The sequence below is a fragment of the Peromyscus leucopus genome, chromosome 8b (assembly GCF_004664715.2).
Source record: "Peromyscus leucopus breed LL Stock chromosome 8b, UCI_PerLeu_2.1, whole genome shotgun sequence".
Classification (NCBI taxonomy): Eukaryota; Metazoa; Chordata; class Mammalia; order Rodentia; family Cricetidae; genus Peromyscus; species Peromyscus leucopus.
In genome coordinates this window covers 98,593,035-98,605,746 of record NC_051086.1, presented here as the reverse complement: position 1 = coordinate 98,605,746, position 12,712 = coordinate 98,593,035, and the positions used below count along the sequence as shown (strand labels likewise).

The following is a 12,712-nucleotide window of genomic DNA, read 5'->3' as shown; positions in this document are numbered from 1 at the left end:
GTGCTCAGTCAGTCCCTGTAACCCATTCATATGATAGAAGGAAAAAGACGACTCCTACAGGCTGTCTTCTGGCCTTGGCATGTACACAAGTGTACACACACACACACACACACACATACACACACTGGGAGGGGTAATTTTAAAAATTTAAAGGGGGGTGGGTTTCTTCGTCCTTCTTCCTTCTCCCTCCTCCTCTTCCTCCTCCTGGCCTCGAACTCAGAGATCCACCTGCCTCACCTCCTGAGTCTAGGAGTGAAAGTTGCATGCTCACTCCTGGCAGAGGCTGCTACCACTTCCGTTTCATAAATAATAACCTTTAGCCTTTATTTTTTATTTTATTCCTTTGGAACAGGCTCTCACTTATGTGACCTGGGCTTGCCTGGACCTTGCTGTAGACTAGGCTGGCTTTGAGCTCACACAACAAGAGACATCCCTGTTGGCAATTTCTGGGCCATCCAGTGGGGTGGGGTTAGGGAAGGTTGGAATACTTAGAATTAACAATTGATCAAAAAAGACACTGAATCCAAGTAATTTATATCTTTGCTTTTTTGGTGAGGTAAAAGCAACAAAATAGCTTCCATCCACAAAGATAAAAGCTATGATTTGAGTTTAGGCCGTAAAATATAATAGGAGGACAAAATACACCCTGACTCTGGGAAGAACAATCTCAGCCATAAGCTGTAGTTCTCAATCGGGCCAGAAGAGGGAGCTATGGCCACGATTTGCCCTGGAGCTACTGCACGTAAGGTTTCCCCTCCTTTTTCTCCTCTCAGGTTACCCAGGTGATTCTGGGATCTTCAAGTTGGTACTGTTTTGCTTATGAGAATGAGAGCAGCCCTGCTGGAGTCCCAGACATCCTCTTTCCCAGGAGACAAAGCTTCATTTATTCTTGGCCAGTTAGGGTCTTTGTGTGGTAACTTTGTGAGGCTTACCCCCACCTCAGCTTCATAGTCCTTCTTTTCTGATTCAAGGGCAGTTGAAAATTAGGATACCTTAAAGGGGTAAGTGATATTTTCTGTCATGAGCCTGTATTTGCTTGGCAAAACAGTTTCTTACGGTTTTCATAGGAAGAGGCCGTTAGCTTGTTTGTTTGTTTGCTTGTTTGTCTGTTTTTGTTGTTGTTGTTGTTGTTGTTGTTGTTGTTTTTCCGAGACAGGGTTTCTCTATGTAGCCCTGAGTGTCCTGGCACTTGCTCTGTAGATCAGGCTGGCCTCGAACTCACAGAGATCCACCTGCCTCTGCCTCCCGAGTAAAAAGATATATGCCACTACTGCCTAGCCCATTAGCTTTTCTTGATCATGCTTAGTGTCATTTTCTTTCTTTTTTTTAAAGATTTATTTGTTATGTATACAGTGTTCGGCCTGCATGTACGCCTGCAGGCCAGAAGAGGGCGCCAGATCTCATTACAGATGGTTTTGGGCTGGGCGGTGGTGGCTCACGCCTTTAATCCCAGCACTGAGGAGGCAGAGGCAGGCGCAGCCTGGTCTCCAAAGCGAGTTCCAGGAAAGGTGCAAAGCTACACAGAGAAACCCTGTCTCGAAAAACAACAACAACAACAAAAAAAAAAAAAAAAAAACAGATGGTTTTGGCCACCATGTGGTTGCTGGGAATTGAACTCAGGACTCTGGAAGAACAGCAGCTAGTGCTCTTAACCCCTGAGCCCATAGTATCATTTTTGTAACAACTAGTTTTTCCAAATATGTGCCCGTAAATCCACGGGTGATCTTCAGAGAACCCCCTGTGGAGAGCACTATTGACCCCACGTGATCCAGAGGCCTGGCCATAGAAAATACCCTGCCTTTTGATAGACAGGTTTGACAGATGAGAAGGCATCTCAGCAATTGGTGAAACCAGATTAACTGGACATGGAGGCTGCTGCACATGTAGGGTGAGACCTGCGTTGGAGTCCTGGTCCACTGACTGCTTATTTGTGACCCTCTAATAGTTACATAAGTACTGTGTTCCCTTGCTGTGATACCCCATAATTCTTCTCTTGACTAAATGAGGTGATGTGTACAGTGCAACACACCCCAACCCTGCAGGGCATTCAGAAGCTGGCTTTTGGTGGTCCCAGAGGTCAGATGTGTAGATGAGTAAGACACCTTCAAGGAACATAGGTTGATGGGGAATGCTGACTCAGAAATGGTGACATGTAATCAAGTATTGTGACTGTACATTCAAAGCAGGAGTTGAACGTGTGACACTAGAATGCTGTCCACTTAAAATAAGAACATTGGCTGCAGGAAGTCCCATCTATTTACAGTGTTCTAAGCCTTGTGTGGGCCTAAAAGTCTGGTGATTCCCAGAGAAACAGAGGTACTCTGACCCTGTCAGAGACCTTTTCTTGTTGCTCGCCATTCCCAGTTTAAGGAAAAGGAGATTGATCCTGAAAATTAAACACAGGAAGACTACGTTCTACATTACTCTAAGAGCTAATTCCATTTCCATGCAGACAGAGGAGCATGGAAACAGTGGTAAAGTTGACAATAGATGCCATTCAACATGCCTGAATCCTGTTGCCTGTAATAACAAAGCCAAGCTCAGCACACGAACGAGTGGAGAGCAGACACAGAACTAAGTAAAACACTAACATCAAATGCACAACAGAGCGGGAAATGGTGTCCAGGAGACGTCTATGCCTTTGATAGGATATGAAAGCTTAGCATTACTCTGCCCAAGCAAGAAGGCAAAATTGCATCTTTGGAGATATTAGCAGGTGCAGACAACCAAAAACGGAGTAACTGTTCAGAAACTAGGTTGTTGTTGTTGTTGTTGTTGTTTTTCATCAGTACCACAGTGATGGTCTCGAGATTCTTTGTTGCAATAGCTCATGAGATCGTGTATTACTCAACAATTAACAAGATGCCAGTATCCTTCCATGCAGTTGCCTAAGTTTCTTTTCCTACTGCCCTTTCTCAACAAGCCTACCTTCAATCTTTAGCTCATCCCAAAGATTTGTGGTTGAGGTCCAATTTGGGAGTGAATTTTCAGCTACTGGCCTTCCATGCTCTTTGGTTTAGTCTGCATCTGTGGAGACAGGTTCTCTCTCTCTCTCTCTCTCTCTCTCTCTCTCTCTCTCTCTCTCTCTCTCTCTGTGTGTGTGTGTGTGTGTGTGTGTGTGTGTGTGTGTGTGTGTGTGTGTGTGTAGGCCACCTGTGCTTCCTTGGAGAAGCTACCAAGGACTTCACAAAGAACTAGGAATGGCAGCATAAGGCATTCTTCACCAGAGGCATGCTTTTCTGACCCTCGGGCATCTCTAGCACTTGTGTTTCCTGCAGCATCTTGGAGATGATCCTGGGCAAGCATCAACACCTTTAGACACCTTCTTCCTAGGGCCCCTTTAGCAGCTGAGAGAATGGGATGAGAGATGAAGTTAAGTGAGGGAGAGTCCTTGGAGTGTAAGTCTCCACCTCTCCCAGAGCAGGAAAGGGCTGGGAAAGAAGACCCACTGTGCTTTGACGAGACCAGGTTCTTCAGGTTCTTCTTCCTTTTCAGCACAAGGTGGCGCCACATTGGTATTCACCTTCCAAGTGCCAGCAAGCCGGAAGATGAGCCTGGAACTTTTGACTCTTAATTCAGTGCCTTTCCCACCAGGCTGCTGTCCTTTCTCACTGCCCTGGCTCTCCTCACCTCTTCGCTAGAGGCAGGAAAATGCCCTTGCTCAGCTCCACCAAGGCAGCCTATAGCCTAGGCATCCAGGAGACCCAAGCATGGGGCTGATGCTGAAGTTGCAGATTTTGAGATGGGTAAGACAAACATCGGCCTAAGGGGTTTGAAAGCATCCACACCATAATTTCTGGTCTTTGAAGTTGCAGAGGAATTTTCTGCTGCCGCCTCTGGGGAAGCTAAAGGAAATGTCACAGAATCAGCTTAGTGAGTTGTTTCAATGGAAACTTCATCCAAGCCGATAATAAATAGGAGTTACATAACTCAGCAGGTCACAGCACTAACTAAGCCCATTATAGGCCATCAATCCACATCTATTTCCTGGCTTTTCTAGCTGCTGCTGGAAAGAAAGGAGGGGGTAAGGATTAGAGGGAGAACATCTGTGTGCCCAGAATAAACCTCCCAGGCTGCACTCCCCTCTCCTCTCTATACTCCCTCCTCAGCTTACTCTCAGGGACCTGCTAGTCACCGCACTTGCCACCAGGAAGCTCAGGAAGCTCTCTGAAGTTGTTTTGTGTGGCCACTGCTTTAGCCTGGTATTTCTCTCTGACCCTTGGTTTTCAGTTTTAAAAGACAACAAAAACCCCCGCCCCAAGCAGCTCTGCCTGGCTCTTCCCTTGTGTTACCAGCATGGTCTAGGGCTGTCGGCTGGTGAGGTCTGCACTGCAGTGATGGGTCAGACAGGTTCCAGGATAGCTTTCTGCCCCAGGAGTCTCATCAGCATGTGTATAGGTGTGTTTGGGGTGGGGCGTGTTCTCCACCATCTGTGACCAGTGTTAGTTATGTGTTAGTGGATCTTCCTAAGGAGAAAGACAGAGCAGACATCACTGAAGGCTGGGACGGGTGAGGTCTGACTGTCAGTCCCATGGAGGGAGACCGACTTGACCAACACCCCCTGTCCAGGATGCTGACAGGAGAGGGTCAGAGGGTGTAGGCTATGTGGAGTAAGCAGGAAGTTGCAGAGCCCATGGTGAGGCATTTGCAGCCTCCCTGAGGTCTTCTCGCAGTCCAGACAAACGAGAGCTTGTGTGGACCACACCTCTATCTAAAGCAGGCACAGGCCTGAAGAATGGGGCATCTCAACAGCAGTGACTGCCAGCCTCAAGCTCAGAGTTTAATGCTTCAGAGCATTCACACGTGTTCCGGAGGGTGGATATGAATGCCCAAACTCCAGCCGAAGTGCCCCTAGGGAGATAGCATCCCCATGTTTAAAGTACCATCCTGCCCTGGGCCCTGTGTGGCTCTGCAGACCCCACCAGCCAACAGGCCTAGACGATGCCGGTAATGCAAGGGAAGAGCCCGGTGAAGTCGCTGGAGCAAAGGAAAGCTGGGGAGGGGCTGGGTTAGCCAGAGAGTTGAGGGTCATGCAAAGACCCCTTTCAAGCAGCAGTCAGGTTCCCAGCCCTTCTTTGGGGGTCCTGGCCCAGTACAGCAGTGGCAGGAACCCCTCGGGCAGGAAGGCCAGGCCATCGCTGTCCCTCCCCAACTCTGGGGCTCTATAGTTAGAAGACTGATAGTGAGGGTGACCCGCTGGGTGGAACACTGGAACAGGCTGGTGGCCATGGCCCCTCACACACACAGTGGAAGCAAAGGTAAAAAATGAATGCCATGGAGCAGGGAGGGATTTCCAGGAGATAGGCATGATCCCAAAAAGGGGTGACCCCTGAGGCAAGCGGTGGCTTTTCTGTATTCCCAGATCCCTCAGAGCCTCACCTGCACTTAGGAACTCAGCGGGCTCCTCCTTCCTCCAGGGCTCTGCCATCATTGCTGCATCTTTTGGAAAACTCCCCGCCTGGGCTTCTCAGGGGCTACAGCTGGGGGGCGTCCAGAGCCGGGCCCAGTGCCACTCTCCAATAGCTTGACCATCGCCGTGATGGGGAAGGTGGTGTCCTCCATTAAGATGAGACAGAAGACAGAGGGTGGGCATGTCTGTGGGTCTCCGCCCCGCAAGGTAAGCAATGCCCGAGTGGAGTCTTAGAGACTTGCTGTCAGCCGCCTTGAGCAGATACCTGGATAATGTGAGACGCTCTGGTGGCAGAGCTGTATAAGCCAGCCCGGCAGAGCTCTAGGGGTCAGCCGGAATTCCATTTGGGGACACTAGCCAGTCCCAGGGGAAAGACAGTGGTCATTATATGGGCACAGTGTTTGTAGAGACTGAAGTACCTCTGCTCCTCAGCAAGTCCCTCTCTCCTGGGGTTGAAGGTTGGTTCTGAAGAGAGCTGAGGGAGCTAGCTTGCTCCTCACTGTCTCGTCTTCCCCCTCATGAAGGATGACATGCAGATCCAGTGGACACATGGCTCAAGAAATGGGATTGTGAGTACACAGGCCTGGGTGTCCTCCTATTTATCCTTGTTGAAAGAGTTGAGAAGTCAGCATGGACTATTCTAGAAACTTCCCCAGGCTGGGCAGAGGGGCAAGAACACCAGGATCATTACAAAGTCTGTGAAGGTGGGTCTGTGCCCATTGGCTGGTAGTGCTGTGTCCTGGTCTGCCCTGAGCACTACCAGGCTGCATAACAAGGTTTTTGTCCTGACCCACTAAAGACAGCTAGCAGTACCCACTTCCCAGTTGTGACAACAGAAACTGTAGGTGTTCCTGAATGTTCCCTGGGAACAGAAGCAGCCATTCATTTGAGAACCATGGTCTTAGAAGACAGGTGACCAAGGATTCTAGGATGGCCAATCCTCCTCATTCTAAAAGCCTTTCTACCCCATGTTCTTGCTGTGGCCTCTTCAGGGATAAAAGACCCCTTTGGGTATCTGGTAATGATTATGACCCTCTTCCCAGGAAGTGGCTCTTACTATTCATTTGAAGGGATCATGTGGGATCCAGGTCCTTATTGACAGGGTGAATGAAAGGAACATCTGCCCACAGGGAAACAGGACTAGATAGCAGCAAGCTAAGACTTACATGGACACTGGGGTAGGAGTGGCAGGGAAGAGGCAGCAGGGTCACAGGAGGAGACCCCTACCCTTTTGGACAGCTGACACAAGGCCATCCCCTCAGGCCAGTGGCTGTGTGCTCAGCCTCACTTAGAACCTCACCGCCGACGGGCTGCCTTGACTCAGACTGCTGTATGTGACCTGTGGTGGCCACATCTCAGAATTATTTCCTATAGCTAAGTGACCTCAATACCTGCCAGGTGAACCTGCCCCTGAAGGCAGGGGATGGGCCTCATGAACGCAGAGGCAGCCTCTCGTTCTGGGTTCTGGGAGGAGATGATGGCGGAGGGAAAAACACTAAAACTAGCAGGAATTTCCAAGGGCTTGTGGCTAGCTCTGCAGTGTGTTATAAAGACAGTATTCAACACCCCTGTTAGTTCCTACCCTGGCTCTCGGGGCCTTATTTGTAAAACGTAGGCTTTGGAGGACATGATGTGTAGAATCTTTGTAGGACCTTCCGTGATAGGGCTTCGGGGTACTGTCTGTCCCTCGAGTGAGTCACACATTATCCTATGAAGTGATTATTCTCACTAGGTTATAGCCGAGAAAGCCGAGAGAGACTGGCCCCAAGACACAGTCAGCGGGTGTTGGGTCACGTGATCAGGCCTGGCCTCTGGGTGGTGCTGTTGAGCTCACCAGCCGCTCTGCAAAGGGCTGTCTAGCTGGAAGATGGAGGGGCAGGGCAGGTGCCCAGTCCAGAGAGGAGGGGTTGGAGATGACAAGGTTTGGAGCTCCAGGGACTGGGTGGTGGCAGTGCTATTAATGGAAACAGGGAAGTCCGGAGGAGGAGCAGGATTGGAGCCAGGAGATGATGAGTTCATCCTTAGCCATGTTGACCCTGATCTGCTAACAGTGGGATATTTCAGCTGAGGTCTAGCCACAATTCAATGAGGAAAAATTAAGACCTGGTAAATGTCCCTGACCAAAGCCAAATCCCCAGGCTGCTCTTGCTGTGTCCAAGGTTCCCTGGCCTGGGGCTGAGGCTGCAAGGTTTGAATGGTAACAGCCCAGGCCCAAGTTCAAGTCTAGCATTGACCATTGGGGGTCACCACTGTGCACAGACTGGTAGAGCTGCCAAGGCGTGCCCACAGGAGGTCCAACCGAGAAGAGGGTTTGGAGCCTGGGTCCCCCACACAGGAGACAGAGGTCTTTCCCCAAGAGTCTGATTAACCTTCTCCATCGGGCTCTAATGACCTCAGAATCAGGAGGGGAAAGCCACAGAGCCCCCTCATCTCAAGGGCTTTGAGAACAGCTCTCCCAGCTGCCCTGGGGGACACAGTGTTCAGGGCTCCAGTGACCTCGCTGGGAGCAGGAGCCCAGCTGTTTCAAGCCTCCACATGTCTCCCCTGACATTTGCGTCAGCAACTCTGCCCTTTGACTTTCCACTCCCCAGAGAGGAGGGCGGAGGCGATTGGGACTAATTATTTGCAGTTCGATTCGGCCAGCAGTTTATTGGGGTTTGGCCTGGCTTTCTGGTCTCCCCCACCCCAGCTTTATGGTCTTGGTCTGGGGGAAGCTAAAGAACAGAGGACAGGGGCGGTTCCTCTTGGCCTCCTGGTGTTGAGAGCCCTGTGGGAAGGTACGCTTGTAAAAGGGCTTGGAGAGGTGTCCCCACGCTCACACCCAGCTCAAACTCTGCCCCCACCCCCTGAGCCAGCCTCCTGCTGTGCTCGGACTTGTTGGGACATGTCCCCTAGTGGGCTGGGGCCAGGAGAGGGGATGCCAGTCTCCTGGCTGCTTGCCCAAGCTGGGGGGAGGGAGGAGGAGGGCTCAGAAGAGCTGGGGGTGGGGCAGGCACTGTGGAGTCCTTGGGGCTCCCCGGGCCCTGGGCCCATGAGGTGTCTGGTTCCCTCTATATTTGGCCGTGACATTACTGACATGCCCTCTCAGAGAGGCAGCCAGCCAACCGTACCCATGATGTCTCCTTGCAGGGTCTGGATTATTTGAGGGCTCTGGGGGAGGCAGCCACAGCCCAGGAGGGCTGAGAGGTTTAAGGGAACATTTCCTCCCAGCTCCCAGTCAGAAAGGAGTCAAGGGTAGATGGCATGGAGAACTGGCCCTGAAACTTTTCTCAGAATTCCCAGTACACTTACTAGAATGTTCCTTTTGCTCAGGTTCCCCAAGGAAGCCTAGGCTCTGCAGTGGCAGGGGTGAAGCAGGGTGTGATCCCAACCCCCTCCCTTAGGGCCTAGGAGAAGCTTTCTAGCTATCCAGTCCTCAATTAAAAACGAGATCTCTCTATGCAGTAGGCACCTGTAATCCCCAAACTGGGGAAGCTGCAACAAGGAGGATCACGAGGGCCAGGCCAGCCGGTGCTACCCAATGAGACCGTCTCAGAAACCTTAATGAAAGTGGGGACACCCCCCCTCCACATACATAAAACAGCTTCCTCCATTATAGGTTGACCGAGAGCCCCTGGAGGGACGGGTGGCTTGTAGGTCCGCGGTGTTTGCAGTTTCTCTGGTCACTGTTATTTCCATAAAGAGTAGGGGTGCCACCAGCACTGGCCTTCATTTGCTGACTGAGTGTCCTCATGCCCCAAGGAGGGGCTGAGAGTGTCCCACTCGGAGGAACGTGGCTTTCCGAGCCTATCTCCATTTGAGAGCCTCTCACCTCCCTATATACTGTCCTTCCCCTCCAGCTCCAGACAGAGCCACCCATGGCAGCAGCTGGCCCTAGGCACTGTTGGTCGACTCTTGTTCCAGGAAATGCTGGTCCTTCCACTCCTTGGCCGGCGCTCAGCACCACCACCAACCAGCCCTGTTCTCAGAGACCCTCCCGAGCACTCCGCGGCCAGCTCTCGGCCCTGGTCACTTTTGCCTCACTGTTAATCCCTCCCTGCGCCACTGCCCTCCCCCACCCCGCACAGGACAAGCAGACGGAGTAGGCTTCACATATTCCGGGCTGGAGATGCACAGGGCTGCTGCACAGCTCGCTGTTGGCTGCAGGACCCAGTCTGTCTGCTCGGTCACATGACTGCCATGCTCCCTGAGAAGGCTGCTGCTGTGGCAGGTGTCTGGGTCAGAGAGGCCTCAGCGCCAGCTACTTCCTGGCCCTGTGATCCGAGCCTCATCCAGAACCTCCCTCATTGTCCTCAGTTTCTTATTCTATAAAATGGGTGTGTGAGTTGCTTGTCACGGGGCTAGGTAAGCACTAACCCAGACAATGTCTGTGAAAGTCCTCTATGAACTACAAAGGATACGTAGGCCAGTCATTATTCTTATGGGAAACTAGTAAATGATGGAAGAAAGAACACCCCCAAAACTGGTCTCAGCTTGTGGGTACAAAGGCCAGGTTTACACCCACCAGGCCTGTGATCGGCTGTCCCACCAGCCCTGCTGAGGAACCAGTCTGCGCCAGCAGTCGATGAAGCCTTGGCTGGAGAAGAGCAGTCAGTCTGCTGTAGAAGGCTGCCTCTGGCCTGGGGTAGGGGGGCGCCCAAGACTCTATTCACGGGGATGGGGGAACACTGCTGTTGATGTTGACTGCCTGCTCCCCAAATAGAAGAAACTATGTGGAGGCGCTCCCCAAGAAGGAGCTCCTTTGGGGGGACTTGAGAGCCTCGTGCCTAGGGGTTCAGAGAAGGCCTGCTGCCCCCACACCGCAGGCCCTCAGTCTTTAGTGGCTAAATGCCCCTGTGTGGCGCAGCAGGGAACGTGCTACCCCCCATCCCCAGTGGGCCTCAGTGAGCCTCGGTTTCCTTATCTGTAAAGTGGAGCAGGTGTCCTTACCCAGGATGCCTGGTGTGCAGTGGGGGAGGCCCCCTGCTCTGCCCCTAGGAGGCCCCAGGAAGGGAACTGAGGCCATACTGCTTCTCCCTGTCTGGAAAGGAACAGCAGCCTTGGCCTTGACCAGTGGCCAAAGGGGCCGGTTTCCTGGCCCAGGCAGGCTCCAGCTCCCCGCCCCCTCAGCCAGCTGCTCTGTGGCCAGCTGTCATGAAGTCACTGGCACCTTCCCAGCCTGCCAGGCCTGCCGGCCCGCCGGCATCCCCCTCCCCTCTCTTGCCCCGCCCCTCCCTAGTGCTGACATCCCGTTTGGCAAAAAAGTCGGAAAAGCCGCTGACTCTTCCAGACCCTGAGTTCATTGACTGGTCAGGGCCCACTTGCCACACACTGGTCATGAGGGAGAGGCCCTTGAAGGGCCTGAAGTCCCCAGCCCACCTGCCAAAGCATCCCTGTAACTCTTGCCCACACCCTACACTCTGACACTATTTATTACCCACACTCTCTTCCTTGCACCCCCATCAAGATCCAACACACAGCCCCCCATGTACAGCACCTTCTACAAAGGACACACCCCAATCTTTATACTGTGGAATGATTTCTTGGCCACCCATGGCCACTCCAGCCACAGCCGCATGCGCACCTCTCTCTGATCTGTCCCCTTGAACCTTCTTCACCAGACACGTGCAGGCTGAGCCAGAGGGGGGCGGGGTGGGGAGGTGGGTGGTGGGAGTCCTCTAGTCTAGAAGGCGGCTAGGTCCCAGGAACAGGCAGCAGGAGCTGAGACTGTTCTTCACCATCAGTTAATGCCTTCCCTGCCCACTGGTGGAAACGGGCCTCGAGAGGGTAAGCAGGGAGGTTAAGTCCTACAGCTGAAGTACTTACTGTCAGGGTTTCAGGGTGGGCAAGACTGTGGCAGAGGCTGCATGTGGCACCCTAGTCCTTAACCACTCAGGCAGACCAAATGAGTTTGAGGCCAGCCTGGTCTACGTAGCGTTCCAGGCCAGCCAACGCCGAATAGTGAGATAGAGTCTCAACAGAACAAACCTGTACCCAGTCCTCCTCCTACCACACTGAGCCCAAGCCTCTCAAAAGGCAGAACCAGCTGCCCCTGACCTGTCCACAGCCTTCTCCAGGTCCACGACCCAGATGGGCACTGGGTGAGACTTTCGCCCTCCGTGCTGGGGGCAAGGTCATTGGAAGCTATCCTGGGGGAGGCCCTGCTACGGAGCCACAGCCTTCGCTGGCTTAGAATGTGATGCTGAGCTTGGCCTTGTCTGTCCTTGGCAAGTACACAGCCCCCCCCCCCGCCCCTCCTGCCTGTCTTGGGGTCCACCTCCAGGTCTCACACATCCCTTCTGCCACTGCCCCGACTTGGGCTTCTCTGTGGACTTTCCACTGACAACCCCACGGGCAATAACTTCTCCTGGGAGGGGCCTAGAGACCCAACAAAACTCCTGAATGAATGACTAACCTGGGTGGTGTCTCCTGCCCTGCCCTCCCCCAGGCCACTGGTGGGGGTTCTGGGGTCCAGTGGGACACCAACAACCAGGGAAGGTCTGGGAGTTCTGTGTGATGGTTGTGACCTGGCTCCAATGTGCAGCGTGGTACCAAAGGTCGCATCTGCACGGTTAACTCCAGACACCAGGGCTGCCTGCTTCATTCTCTCTGGCTCAGAGCGGGTACCCATTGGAGCAGACCCAGGCTGGGGAGTCCTATATTGTAAATAAAACTGCTGCCCAGAATAGTCCAGAACATTTGCAACCCGGGGAAACAAGGCCACAGGAGTAACTGCAGCACCTTCCCGCAGACGCACCCCTCTCCCCACTCACATGGGACTGGATCCACCCTGAGGAGCCACGGGTCAACATCCTGCTTCCGGCAGGCCCTCCCGGAGACCTCACAGAGGGGTGTTTGTTCGCAGTGGGCGGCTAGAGAGATGCTAATCGCGGTGGATCGCTGCTCCCGGCTGAAGGTCAGGAGGTAAGGCGACCCATGGTTATAAATAACCGTGCCAGGCTGCTGAGGGCAGCTCGCTGGATCCCCGCCCCTCCCTGGCCGACCGGCCCGGATTGATTTCTGGCCTCCTGGCCACCACGGGAACTTGAACCCCTCCGAGAACTGACCTTTGGGGGTGGCACGCAAGGTCAGGCCAGGCTTCCTGGGCTTCCCTGCAACCTAAATTAAGGCAGTTGTACCTTTGTCCCTCCGAAGAGACCAGAAGGTCGTTGAGCATGAGGCCCCCAAACACAGGCACCTGTACCCTGCACCCTGCCCTGCCAAGCAGTTCTCAGGCTGCTCCCAGTTGAGGCAGGGAGGCCCAGAGTGTCCCAGGCTGGGAGGGACAAGCCCAACCTCCAGAGAGGCCTGATCTGATACGGA

At 53.1% G+C, this 12,712-nt stretch overlaps 1 long non-coding RNA gene across 1 annotated transcript; it reads right to left on the bottom strand.

The window, feature by feature from the left end:
• Positions 1-2,757: 2,757 nt before the first annotated feature.
• Positions 2,758-12,350, bottom strand: LOC114692879. Its single transcript, XR_005090325.1, has 2 exons — positions 5,380-12,350; positions 2,758-4,466 (listed from the first exon to the last, which is right to left on the bottom strand). It is a non-coding gene; the product is annotated as an uncharacterized LOC114692879 (long non-coding RNA).
• Between the last annotated feature and the right edge of the window lie 362 nt (positions 12,351-12,712).